The following is a 13,824-nucleotide window of genomic DNA, read 5'->3' on the forward strand; positions in this document are numbered from 1 at the left end:
AGGATCGGAAACACGCAAGCATGGCATCTCATCCGTACTAAGTGTTGCAATACTAAGTGTTGCAATACATGACTTTGATACCAATTGTAGGATCAGAAACACGCTAGAGTGGGGGTGAATAGCGCGTATAGCTTTTTCTAAATCGTTCGTTCGATTTCTAACAAAATACTAAGCAGCGAAATTAGACAACAATAAAGAGGACACGTGGGATTTACTTGGTTCCTAACCCCCCAGGGTTAGTACGTCCAAGGCCTAATTCAGGAGGCGTCCGTCTACTAATGGTCTCCTTTCCAAACGTCGTTCAGAGACGGAGCAACCCGTCTTACAGTCCGTACAAACAATAATAGAAATAAATAAGGACTAGTAAGAAATTAAACCAAAATACTTGACGCCGTTCTGGAAATCCTAAGCGCCGTGCACTCCTCCTGGATCTTCCTCGGTCACAAGATTCTGGCCCCGTTCGCGTTCAGAAACACCACAAGTTGAGTATGGAGGTTAATGACTTGAATGAACTGTTTCTGCATGTTAACGTCCTTTTATACTGCTCCTGAGTTGACTCAGATGTCAATCTGGGTCGACTCCAGTCGACATGGCAGATAGAACTTTATCTTGCTCGTTCCTGCTCATTTATCCACATGCCAGTCGACTAGCCCTTCAGTCGACTGGCCCTTCAGTCGACTGGACTCTAGTTCCAGTCCCAGTCGACTGGATTCTCTAGAGTAGTTGATTTGGCGTTGCTTTGTTTGCTTCATTTGTGTTTTCTCCATCTTGCTTCCATCTCTTGGTTCCTGCAAGACAAACATGCACATATATAAACAATCCTAAGCCTTACCTAGTGGGTCAAACTTTAGATTTCTACCGAAATCCTAGGTTAGTCTAACGTCTCCTGTTCCACTCCGGGAACACGCTCTTATCCACTCCACTCATGAGAATTTATGTGATTGTCAACCGAGTCCTCCTGACTCGTTGGACTTGTGCTCGGCTCTGTCCTCGTCCCCCAGGATTTGTGCTGCGGTTCGGTTCTCTCTAACCAACCCAGACTTCTGCTGCGACTCGGTCACCCAGACCAACCCAGACTTCTGTTGCGACTCGGTCACCTAGACCAGCCCAGACTTCTGCTGCGACGTGGTCCTCCTGACCCGTCCAGACTTCACCTAGTGCACTTGACTCTGTCAAGACTTCTGGCTGATCCTCCAAATCAAGACTTCCCTTTGCCTAGCCTACAATTAGGACTTTCTCTTGCCCAGCTTCACTCACTAAGACCTCCCTTGCCCGATCGTCTAGATCAGGACTTCCACTGCCTAGTCTAACCGACTAGGACTTCTCGCTTGTCACCTAACTAGACTTCACTCCCTTCCACACATCCAAACATCAGATCCTCTTTGGGTCAACCCTTGATCAAACTGATCAGACTTAGGTGTATTGTCAAACATCGAAACTCTACGCAAGATCTTAGTGTATCTTGCACCAACACCCTACCCGTCAGTGGGATGCGACCATCAGCGACACGGCTGAGAGGGCCGTGGAGGTCTAAACACTGAGAAGAAACCCTGCGCGTCAGTGGGCTGCGACCATCAGCGACGCTGGCTGAGAGGGTCATGGAGGTCTGAGCACTGAAAAGAAACCCTGCCCATCAGTGGGCTACAACCATCAGCGACGCGGCTGAGAGGGTCGTAGAGGCCTGAGCACTGAGAAGAAACCCTGCTCGTCAGTGGGCTATGACCATCAGCGACGTAGCTGAGAGGGCCGTGGAGGTCTGAACACTGAGAAGAAACCCTGCCCGTCAGTGGGCTGCGACCATCGACGACACGGCTGAGAGGGCCATGGAGGTTTGAGCACTGAGAAGAAACCCTGCCCATCAGTGGGCTGCGACCATCAGCGACGTGGCTGAGAGGGCCATGGAGGTCTGAGCACTGAGAAGAAACCCCGCCCATCAGTGGGCTGTGACCATCAGCAACGCGGCTGAGAGGGCCATGGAGGTCTGATCACTGAGAAGAAACCCTGTCTGTCAGTGGGCTGTGACCATCAGCGACGTGGCTGAGAGGGCCGTGGAGGTCTGAACACTGAGAAGAAACTATGCCCATCAGTGGGCTGCGACCATCAACAACGCGGTTGAGAGGGTCATGGAGTTTTGAGCCAGGAGAGAGATCCATGCCTGTCGTAAGGCTGCGACGATCAGCGATGGGGCTGAGAGGGCCGTGGAGTTCTGAGCAAGAGGAATCCATGCCTGTCGTAAGGCTGCGGCCATCAGCTCCAGGACTGAGAGGGCCGTGAAGGTCTGAGCAAGAGGAATCCATGCCTGTCGTAAGGCTGCGGCCATCAGCGCCAGGACTGAGAGGGCCGTGAAGGTCTGAACAAGAGGAATCCATGTCTGTCGTAAGGCTGCGGTCATCAGCGCCAGGACTGAGAGGGTCGTGAAGGTTTGAGCAAGAGGAATCCATATCTGTCGTAAGGCTGCGGCCATCAGCGCCAGGACTGAGAGGGCCGTGAAGAGTTGAGTGAGGTTGTGGCCTGGCGAGGCCGAGGCCGAGTAAGGCACGGCAAGATTGAGTAAGGCCGAATAAGGCGGGACGAGGCCGAGTAAGGCCGAATAAGGCTAAGTAAGGCCGAGTAGGCCGAGTTGGTCGAGTAGGCCGAGTAGGTTGGCCGAGTAGGCCGAGTTGGTAGGCCGAGTTGGCCGAAGTAGGCCGAGTTGGCCGAGTTGGTAGGCCGAGTTGGCCGAGTAGGCCGAGTAGGTTGGCCGAGTTGGCCGAGTAGGCCGAGTTGGGAGGCTGAGTTGGCCGAGTAGGCCGAGTAGGTAGGCCGACTTGGCCGAGTTGGTAGACCGAGTTGGCCGAGTAGACCAAGTAAACCGAGTAGGCCGAGTAAGGCCGAGTAGGTAGGCCGACTTGGCCGAGTAGTAGGCCGAGTAGGCCGAGTAGGGAGGCCGAGTTGGCCGAGTTGGTAGGCCGAGTTGGCCGAGTAAGCCGAGTTGGTAGGCCGAGTTGGCCGAGTAAGCCGAGTAGGTTGGCCGAGTTGGCCGAGTAGACCGAGTAAGGCCGAGTAGGTCGAGTAGGCCGAGTAGGTAGGCCGACTTGGCCAAGTAAGGCCGAGTAGGGAGGTCGAGTAAGGCCGAGTAGGTAGGCCGAGTAAGCCGAGGCCGAGTAGGCCGAGTAGGCCGAGTAGGTAGGCCGAGTTGGCCGAGTAGGCCGAGTAGGGAGGCCGAGTTGGCCGAGTTTGGCCGAGTTTAGGCCGAGTTTGCCGAGTAGGCCGAGTGGTAGGCCGAGTTGGGCCAGGTGAGGCCGAGTTGTGGTTTATCTCCCTTGTTGTGGACGTAGAGACCATGAGATCGATTCTCGGCATTTAGCTCAGCTGCCCACACGGCAAGTCTACCAAGCTCGGTGACGAGTTCGGCCAGGGCCCGATGATGTGGCACCGCGTAGCATGCGGGAGTTTGGTAGGGGAGTCCCGGCGTCAGACGTTCCCTCCGGGTCGAGCTCTCGGCGCGTCGCCACTTGAGCTTGATGGGGCAGTGGACGCTCCATTAATAAAAGTTGCAGAAGGTAGAAGCATACGATTGTGTAATGGTAATACTACATAGTGTTGGATTTCTCCGACGAGACAATGTGCACTAAGATTGTGATGTGACTTAGCTATGATGTTGGTGTATGGGACTAATATCATAGATTTTTCATTATATATAATTAATCTTTGGTAGAATGTAAACGTGCACAGTTATAAATAGCACAGTAGAAGGAAAATAAATTAAGGAAGAAAGTGGCACCTGGCGTTCAAGAGAATACGGATGTTGCCAGCAAGCCAGGAACCCTTGCTGAAGGAAACAGAGATTTTGAGCTGAGCTGCTGAATGAATACGGTCGAGAGGGCTGTATATAGGCTGAGTGCTCAAAAGATTGAGCTGAGCCATTGAATGAATGAGGCCGAGAGGGCTGTAGAAAGTCAGGCCGTCGGAGGTCGGGTCACTAGCACGAAGCTAGGAATCCAAGCCTGTCGTAAGGCAGAGCCGTTAGCGAGGGGCTAAGAGGGTTGATATGGATCTTGTTTCCTTGTAAAAGAATATACACAATGAGTGAAGAAACAAATAGGAGAGAGACATAAAATAATAAAATTAGGACTGAATGTAATGAAGGCTCAAGTAGATGGCGTCCAAAGCTTTTCGAGCTCTTGGCGTAGTAGTCAGCCAGGTGGTATGATCTGTTGACGATTTGTCGTAGACAAGATGGAATGGAAGCATGGAAGTGTTCGGACCAGTTCAGTTGGTCCCTTTCTCCGACGGAATCACGGTTGTCGGAAGTTCTTCTAGTGTTAACCATCACGACGTCTAGCTCAGTATTCCCACAGACGGTGTCATTTTATTCCGGCTAAATACCGGGATGGTCAAGCCACCAGTCAACGAACGATCCGACGTGTGCGGCTTCCTAGCGGAGCTCGAGGGAGAGGATGATGAGAACCTGAAATACACTTCAACAGGAGGTGAGAATGGTGCCGGGAAGTCCCGGCAGGCCACTCCGACGCTCAAGTCAGTATTCCATGGAAAGAAAAATGAAAATGTAGAAGAAGAAGAAAAGAAGAGTTTAGAAAATCAAACCAGCCCGTGGAGAAGAAGAAGAGCTCCCTCTTGGAAGAAGAGGTGAGAACCTAAAATGCACAGCCCCTCTGGAGAAGAAGAAGAGCTCCCTCTTGGAAGAAGAGGTGAGAACCTAAAATGCACAGCCTCTCTGGAGAAGAAGAAGAGCTCCCTCTTGGAAGAAGAGAAAGAAAAAGTCATCCCCTTTTTTGCTAGAGCTCTCCCTTTATGTAAGTGTATGAGGAGACCATTTATGACGCATGTCCTTTCCTCTTGCTTCTTTTTGGCATTATGTGCAGGAAAAAGGAGTTCAAGGACATCTTCTATGACAACTTTATAAAGGCTCTTTATATGGCCATGTGTCTTGGGAACATGCACAGCTTTTTCATGAATCCACAAAAGACAAATATTGACACTAGCACTGCCAAGTTAGCCCTAGGCTTGACTCCGGCTTGACTCTTGACTTTTACCTTAAAGAGAGCCACGTCATCTGTGGCACCGGCATCACCGTCTAAATACAAGATTTGATAAGATTAACTGAATGAAAGCTAAACTATTAATGATAGTGAGAAAGTTTAGAGTTTTACTTGGGCATTTTGATGGTAGAAAGTGATCTCCGTTGTCCTAGCGTACTTTCCGCGGCGTAAAAATTGAGAAAATGTGGGTAAAAGGTGGTTTTGTGGCTTTTACATGGTAGGGTCGCGTGCTGTTTTATAAACCCGATCGAGCCGACTCAAATGACTCAAGTCAACTTGAGTCGGCAGTGGGAGTCGATTGACCTTGGGTCAAGTCGACTTGAGTCAGAGAAACAGCATTTTCGCAGGAAATTTAGAGCTATTTTTCTGGTCGGTACAAGTCGACTCAAAAACTAAATTGAGTTGACTCAAGCCGATGAATTTGTATTAAAAGTTGATTAACTAAAAAAATTAAGTTTTTGTAAATTAATTAAGTTTTTGAAAATAAATTAAGTTTTTGAAATTAAATTAAGTTTTTGAAAATTAATTAAGTTTTTGAAATTAAATTAAGTTTTTGAAAAATAATTAATTTTTTAAAAATTAAGTAATTTTTTTAAAATTAATATTTTTGAAAATAAATTAAGTTTTTGAAATTTAATTAAGTTTTTAAAAATTAAGTAAGTTTTTGAAAATTAATTAAGTTTTTGAAAATTAATTAAGTTTTTGAAAGTTAATTAAGTTTTTAAAAATTAAGTAAAATATTAGGATTTTAAACTTAATTAAAAAATGTTAAGTTGATTAATTAGATAATCTTTATTTCGTTTGTTGGGTTATTTTTAGAAAGTTATTACCTAACTCATCTCACCCAGTATAAGTGATTAATCAGTGATCCTAAGGTGTTTGTGAGATGATTTTACTAATTTTATCTTTGTTTATTGTTTGAGGTGTCTTTATTTGATTAACCTTGAGTTAGATTCAAGTTTAACTGTCAATTAATTAAGTTCATATTTCAAAAATTAGTTTCCAAGCAGTGGCGAGGCACAAAGGCCTTCTTGATTATCGGAGTAATGATCACATTCTAAGATAAAACTAATTTGAGAAATTATGAGCTTAACCAATTTATTGATAAACCTTGGTCTAACTAGTCTAAAATGTGGCGAGGTAGCTTCAACTAGTTTGGTTCGACTAAGTAAATCAAGTCAGGTACTCCTTACCCTTCTTGACCACTTAACCTAAACCTCCCTAACGTACTATCATCTCGCCCCACCCTGATACTACATTGGCAAAAATTAATCAAATAGTTGGTCCTTAGTCTAACCCAAATTTCTATTGCAGAAAAGAAAAGGCTAAGTTAAATAGGTTATCAAACAATGGGTTTTGGTTCCCCCGGGATCGAGCTCCTTGATTGGTTGAATCAAGTGAACCTGATCCTTAGGGACCAAAAATTGGTTCAGTCCAACTGGTTTAACCAGTTTCGACTTAGGAACCCATGCTTGGACTCTAGTTTGGTTTCGTGTTCTATGTATTAGTGCTATGAATGTCCTATGTTTAGCTGCATACCCAATACCCGATCGATTGTATCTAGCCTTCTGTAATCCAAGCATCATATCTAGATACTTGGACCAGAGGTCACTATAAAAAAATGGTAGATTAGCGATGAATTTTTGGGACGAATTATTTTCGTCGCCAATTGTCAACGAATTTTGAGACGAATCAAATTTTTATCACAAATCTGCAACAAAATTTGTGACAAAAAAATATTAGTTGCCAATTTAGCAATAAAATAAATTCGTCGCAAAATTCATCACAACCCAATAGTTCGTCGCAAAATTCATCACAAATTTGCAACGAATAAATGATTCGTCGCAATTTGGCGACGAATATTTTTTTCATCGCAAAAAATACACCACCGTGCAAAATCTCGCCAAAAAAGGCGACGAACTCGCCGTTCGTCGCTAATATTGGTGACGAATATCATATTCGTCGCCAATTTTGGCAATGAATATCGTATTCGTCGATAATTTTGGCGATGAACGCCGAGTTTCGTCGCCAATTTTAGCGACGAACAGAGAATCGTCGTTGCCACGAATTTTGCGACGAATGATGAATTAGTCACCGAATTGGTGACGAATTTTGTGACGAATATTTTTCATCACTAAAAACTTATTAAACCCTATATCCGAACTTTTTCCTTTCACACAAATGTGACTTTTCCCCTACGCCGCAGCTCACCTTTTCTCGCCGTTCTTGCTCGCCTCTCGCCCGATCTCGTTGATTTCTCTCCGGAATCTCTCCGAAATCTTTCCTCTTCACGTGGTAAGATTCCTCCTTCCTTCTTCCTCCTTTCTTCTTCTTTGCCATTCTGGTTTTCGACGTCAAACCGCTGGAGGAACATCGCCGGTAGCGGGCGAGCAATGGCGGGCTGTGCCTAGCCCTGGACGGCGGCGGGCGGCGCTGCCTGGCCCTGGGCGGTGCCGGGTGACGATGCCTAGCCCTAGCTGGCGCTCCCTGGGCGCTGCCTGGCCCTGGCCGGCGCTGGCCAGGCGCTGCTAAATATAATGGAAAATTTCTTCTTTCTAACTGAAATCTTAATGTTTACCAACTCTATTTTTGGTGTCTATCGCCCTCCTGAGCTCAATGCCCTCCATTGCCAGGAAGTTGGTTGTTAGTCTTGTCATGAATTAAGGTGCGGCCTTATCAGGGAGTTGGGATGCAAAGAAAGAAAAATGGAGGAGGAGGAGCAAGGAAGAATTTTTTTAAAAAAAAGGTAAAAATAGGTGTTTTTATATTTTGTTTTATCAGTTCTTGCTACACACGGATAAAACTAAGGATAAGCATGAATTAAGGATGATAATTTTTTTTCTTTTGTACACATGGTAAATTGAGGTCTTGCATTGATGGATGATAATTTTTTAGTAAACTTGTCAAATTGTCTGATCCGGCTCAGGTTCAAAAACACTGGCCTACATAGGGAAAAGAAAAGATAGGCATGAGAATGTATTCTTGTATTCATGGAATCATCGAGTCACCATAACCGGAGCTTTATTTGTAGTGCTTGTCTGATCCTCTTGCTGGCCATAGAAGCAAATGATAGTTGAAGAATGCACCTAATAGTTTAGTTGTTACTCGACTGATCTTTGTTCACGTTGGGATTTCCCACATTAATTATGGTATTGGTTATTCTTAATTTAATTTGAATGTATTGGAAATTACAAAAGAAATGGTAAGAAGCATTCATGAGGAACATAGGTTGGTGATACAAGGTTGCCATAGTGTCCATGGTTTTATCTTTCAGAAAAACTTATATAACTGCTGTATATAAATTTGATGATCGGCATTGTTGTATATAAATTTGATGGTTTTCCTTAAAAGTCTTTGCAATTTTGGTCTTTGGCAGGTTTACCTTCACCTCATTTGAACTATGTCAAAAATATTGAAGAATGATTACCACCTTTTCTATTTAACTACAGTGATCGGAATTACATGGCATCTTTTTTTTACAAAAAAATTAAATGCCATGTAATTTTCTATCACTGTAGTTAAATAGATCAAGTAATGACCTGCCGGGGCAATGGCCATTACTATCCTTCCCTTAACTCCACTACATGGCATCTTTGAGGCCACAAGCCATGGCCAGATAAACATCAACTCATATGCATGGACTGATGGTGATGAAAGAACACAATTTCCAGCACAGATATCTCTCTAAAGCTACTTCCTTTCACATGTCAAAAGATTATATTTTGGTTGCATCAAAATTGTTTTAGCCTTTTTATACTCACTTTGTCTGGTGTATGTTTTGTTTATGAAGGTCTCAATGCACTTCAAGGTATAATGTGCACCCCTCACAGAGAACCAATTCAAGGGGATTATCAAGGATAACTACTATACACCTCAACACTTCTGGTTTGAGCTGCTTGACCATTCTCAGACAAGAGCTTTAATTGAAACTTTTATGCCTTTACCTTCATCCTCCGACACCAGAGGAGTTCCTATTACTCTGATCCAGATCAAAATGCTACCTGTTGATATTGATGTTGTTCTTGAGTGATATTAATATTTTTGATCATAATATGGATTGATATGTATATTTGTAGAGTGTGGATTGATATATATGGATATGGATGTTTGTGATTTCAATTTGTGTGAATTGATATATGTATGTGGATGTGGATTGATATGTATATTAATTTGTAGAGTGTGGATTGATGATATATATGGATGTGGATGTTTGTGATTTCAATTTGTGTGAATTGATATGTGTATGTGGATGTGGATTGATATTAATATGTGTACAGGTTATTTGTAAAATTTGATTCGATCCGATTGGATCGTGTATTGTATCTATGGGATAATCAACAAATAAAGGGGTAGGAAAGAAAAAATTTGATTTTGCGACAAATTCTGCGACGAAAATGATTTCATCCCAAAATTCATCCCCAAATTCATCGCCGATTTGCGACGAAAATTGGATTCGTCGTAAATCTGCGATGAATTATGCGACGAAAATGATTTTGTCCCAAAATTCCCCAAATTCGTCATAGATTTGCGACGAAAATCGAATTCATCGTAAATCTATGACAAAAATAGAATTTGTCGCAAATCTGCGATGAAAACATTTCGTCGCAAATCTGCGACGAAAATGATTCGTCGGCGATTTGCGACCCCTAATTTGTCGTAGATTTTTGCGACGAATATCGAATTCGTCGCAGATTTGCGACGAATTCAATTTTTGTCACAAATCTGCGACGAATCATTTTCATCGCAGATTTGCGACAAAAATGTTTTCATCGCAGATTGACGGCGAAAATTGAATTCGTCGCAAATCTACAACGAATTTGGCGACGAATTTTAGTTTTCGTCGCAAATATCTGCAACGAAACGAGAAATTTTATCGCCAAGCTTGGCAACGACTTTATAGCAACGAAAAATAATTCGTCGTAGAATATTTTGCGATGATTTTTTTTTTTTTTAAATTCATCGCAAAATTCGTCCCAAAATCAGTATTTTTTTGTAGTAGGTCAACCATCATGCCTCTAATATGTAATAATTAACTGTCAAAAGAATTGATTATTAGTAACACATTGACCTTTTATTTTTTCCCTCAGACATGTCCATAGTCAAGGTTTTAGTTTGACAATTCTTCAGCAAAACAATGCTTTCTATGACTTATCAATGCGGCCAAGAAATGCATCATTTGTTGATTTATCTTCCTTTCCTTCTTCTCCTAGTAATCTAAACTCCCTTGTGAGTAATCAGTTCAGGTAGTATTTCCCAAGTCTTTAATTGCTTGTTTAATGGTGACATGCTACAAAGATTTTTTCTTGATCGTTTGAGTTGTAATAGCATATTATGACGTGGTGGCCCTTCCTGTTGAATACCCTTGATCTTGAATTCACAAATATGGTATTGAACTTTCTGAAATCATGTTCGCCACCTTACCTTTCAAGGCAACTACCAGAATCCAATTAGAGTTCATCAGTTAACTGTAAAGAAAACAGTACTTTCATACCAAACAAAATGTATCCTCCAAGTATAGACTTCTATAACACAGCCAACGAATTATGCTGCTTATGAACGGTAACGGTTCTCAGTAGACTTTGACATTCAATCAAGAGAACAACACAGCGACGAAATCTCAGTAGATTTTGACATTCAAAGAAATTTCAGAATAGAAACAATGTGTCAGATCTACAAATCATGATTACACGAAAACAAAATATCAGATTTAACAATACAGTGGCAACTATGAAATCCAAAAACAAAGCGATGTAAGTAGGAGTCCGAACCGGCAAAGACATCCTTTTTTTTGGTGGGGAAGAGGCATTAGTGCGAGCGATCGCTTACCTCGGCAACACGAGTGGCGTGTCCAAACCCATGGCCCGTCACGTAATAAGCAAAAACGAGATGTTCCCAGGACGGTGAGAGTCTGCTACCACTATCCTCGATCGTCATGGCTCAGCGACTGAGCAAGAATGTGGCAAGATTTCGAAAAGTAAAAGAATACAGATCCAAAGAGATGGGCACTCGAGGAGGGCTCGCTAATTCATGAGATTTGAGATCTAGAGAGGGAAGATAAAAACAAAGGCAATGGCAATGGCAATGGCAATGGCAATGGCAAGAGGTTATTACGACCTTACCTATTGACTGAAGATATAAACAATGGCAATGGCAATGGAAAGGGGTTATTACTGCGACCTTCCCCATTGACTGGCGTGGGAAGGAGATTAAACCCTTTCCTCGCAAAATTTTCTAATTAAGTATCTTATTCTTTATTTTTCTCCCAACGAATAATTTTGGAGGGAAAATTCATCCATTATTTTCATTATTATCAAAATGGCATATGTTAAAAAAAATTCTCAGACCATTCATCCCTTCAATAAAAAATAAAATTCTTCATTCCAATTCTACATAATTGATTCAACGATAGTGAAAAAATAAATTAATATATTTAATTTTTATCTACTTCAGAAATTTAATTCATTATAATCAACTCAATTATATTCTAAAACATCAGATCATTCATCTCACATATTATTATTTGAGTATTTGACCTGCCAATCCGACCAAGATTTTGAACCAGAACCAACTGGATATTTAAGGATTTTAATCATAAAAATCTCACTAACGGTCAATATTTACCCAATCAAATAAATAATATTATATTATTTTATCATTCATCCTTTTGTTAATTATTTCCAATCTCTCTTAGCTAACGGAGAACCTCTACTCTTTTTTTTCTCATATTATCTTTCTTGATTCCTTTCACATACTTAATTTCCTTTTGATTTTAAGGATTTTATGTTGTCGGCGTCTAGTTACCCACTGGTTTTTAACCACTGTTTTTAACATTTCCCTCTGGAATTGACTAAATACTCTTTTCTTTGATTTTTTTTATATATTAAATTTTTAATTTATATCGATTAATTTTAAAATTCCATTAAATAAATTTAAAAATAAAAATGATTTAAATCTTAATTATTTAATAAAAATATTTTATCTTTTATCATTAAGATTCTCTTCGTGATCACGTTCGATTATGTGTCATTTCCCCAAATAGAATTAATATGTCTACCGAGTATGTCAATTACTTTAATATGATTTTCAACCCTTTTTCAAAATTGTTACATGTTTGTTCAATACTTTTATGCAAAAAAAAAAAAATTACTAAACTTGAAATTCAAGCTCGCTATTGAGACCCTTAGCTTGGATCCCACTACATTACCCATGCATCTCATCTCTAAATTTTCCATCCTATATTATTGTAGTGCGTGCTCTACCAGAGAGTGAATAGCTTTTATTCATTCCATCAAAAAAAATTAACAACGAATATTAGATAACAACATAATGACTAACAGATTTTACTTGGTTTCTAACTCTTAATAATTAGTACGTCTAAAGCTATATACGACAAATATCCGTCCACTAATTTTTTCCTTTTCAAAATTTTTTTTAAAGGCAGAGAAATTCATTTTACAATCAATATAATAATAAAAATGAAAGTACAAGAGTAAGACTAAAGAAATAAATCAATATTTGAGTCAGCGGTTCTAGAAGTCCTGAGTGCAGCGCACTCGTCCTAGAACTTTCCCAATTGCACGAGTAGGACTTCATTTGCGTTCGACAGCACTGCAAGATTAGAGAATCGTAGAAATTTAGTGTCCTCCTTATGTTGCATGTTGAGGGTCTTATAAAGACGCTTCCGGGCGCTCGAATCCCTTTCTGGATGCCCCCGATCTAATCCGATCTGATTTTGTTAGTTTTTATCGAGGTCAATTCCTCTTAATCCGAGCGCTTGGACCAACCTCGAGCGCCTGGATCGTCCAAGCACCCGGAGCATGATCCGGGCGTCCTGGAGTGAGTTCAACCAGGTTTGATCTGAGTTGATTCCGAACTTGGTTCGGCTACTTTTGTTTGTTTCTCTTATGCTTCCTTAGTCTTGCTTTCAGCTCCTGTTCCTGCAAGATTAGCATACACACAAATAAACAATCTAAGCCTAACTATAGTATGTCTGACTTACTAGACTTACCTAAGTCTAACCTACTAGGCATACCCGTACCTAACTTCTAATTAGGACTAGTCACTCGGTAGACTTCCCACCTGCTAAACATTCGGTTATCCTTGACCTGCTTAGACTTTCTATTGCCTAATCTCTAGTTAGGACTAGTCACTTAGTAGACTTCCCACCTGTTAAACATCCGATCACCCTTGACTTGTTTGGATTTTTCCGTGCCTAACCTCTAGTTAGGACTAGTCACTTAGTAGACTTTCCACTTACCCAATCTCACAGATCAGGACTTCTTGCCTAGCTTTACTCACTAGGACTTTTCTACCCAGCTTTACTCACCAGGACTTCCTGCCCAGTCTCTAACCAGGACTTCTCTTGTCTAACCTCCAACCAGGACTTCTCATGTCTAGCCTCCAACTAAGACTTCTCCTACCTAGCTCCAACTAGGACTTCTCCTTGTCCAATCTAACTAACTAGGACTTCTTGCCTAATCAACTGACTAGAACTTCTTGCCTAATCAACTGACTAGGACTTCTTGCTAGTATTCTGGTCAACTTTGACCTGATAAGACTTAACTTATATTCAAATATTAGGTCTTGTTTGGATCAATCCTTAATCAAACTAATCAGATCTAGATATATTGTCAAACATCGAAATCTAAGACAGACTGATACTTCTTACACCAACACTTTAGCCAAAGCTCCTACAACATGGAGCTAATTTGGCAAAGTTGCTACAACAAAGATTTATATTTTACACTAGCTCTTAACTACTAAGAATCATATTAGGAGTCTA

Source organism: Curcuma longa, chromosome 1, assembly GCF_044706935.1.
Source record: "Curcuma longa cultivar G26 ecotype Majalengka, Jawa Barat chromosome 1, ITB_CL_G26_1.1, whole genome shotgun sequence".
Lineage (NCBI taxonomy): Eukaryota > Viridiplantae > Streptophyta > Magnoliopsida > Zingiberales > Zingiberaceae > Curcuma > Curcuma longa.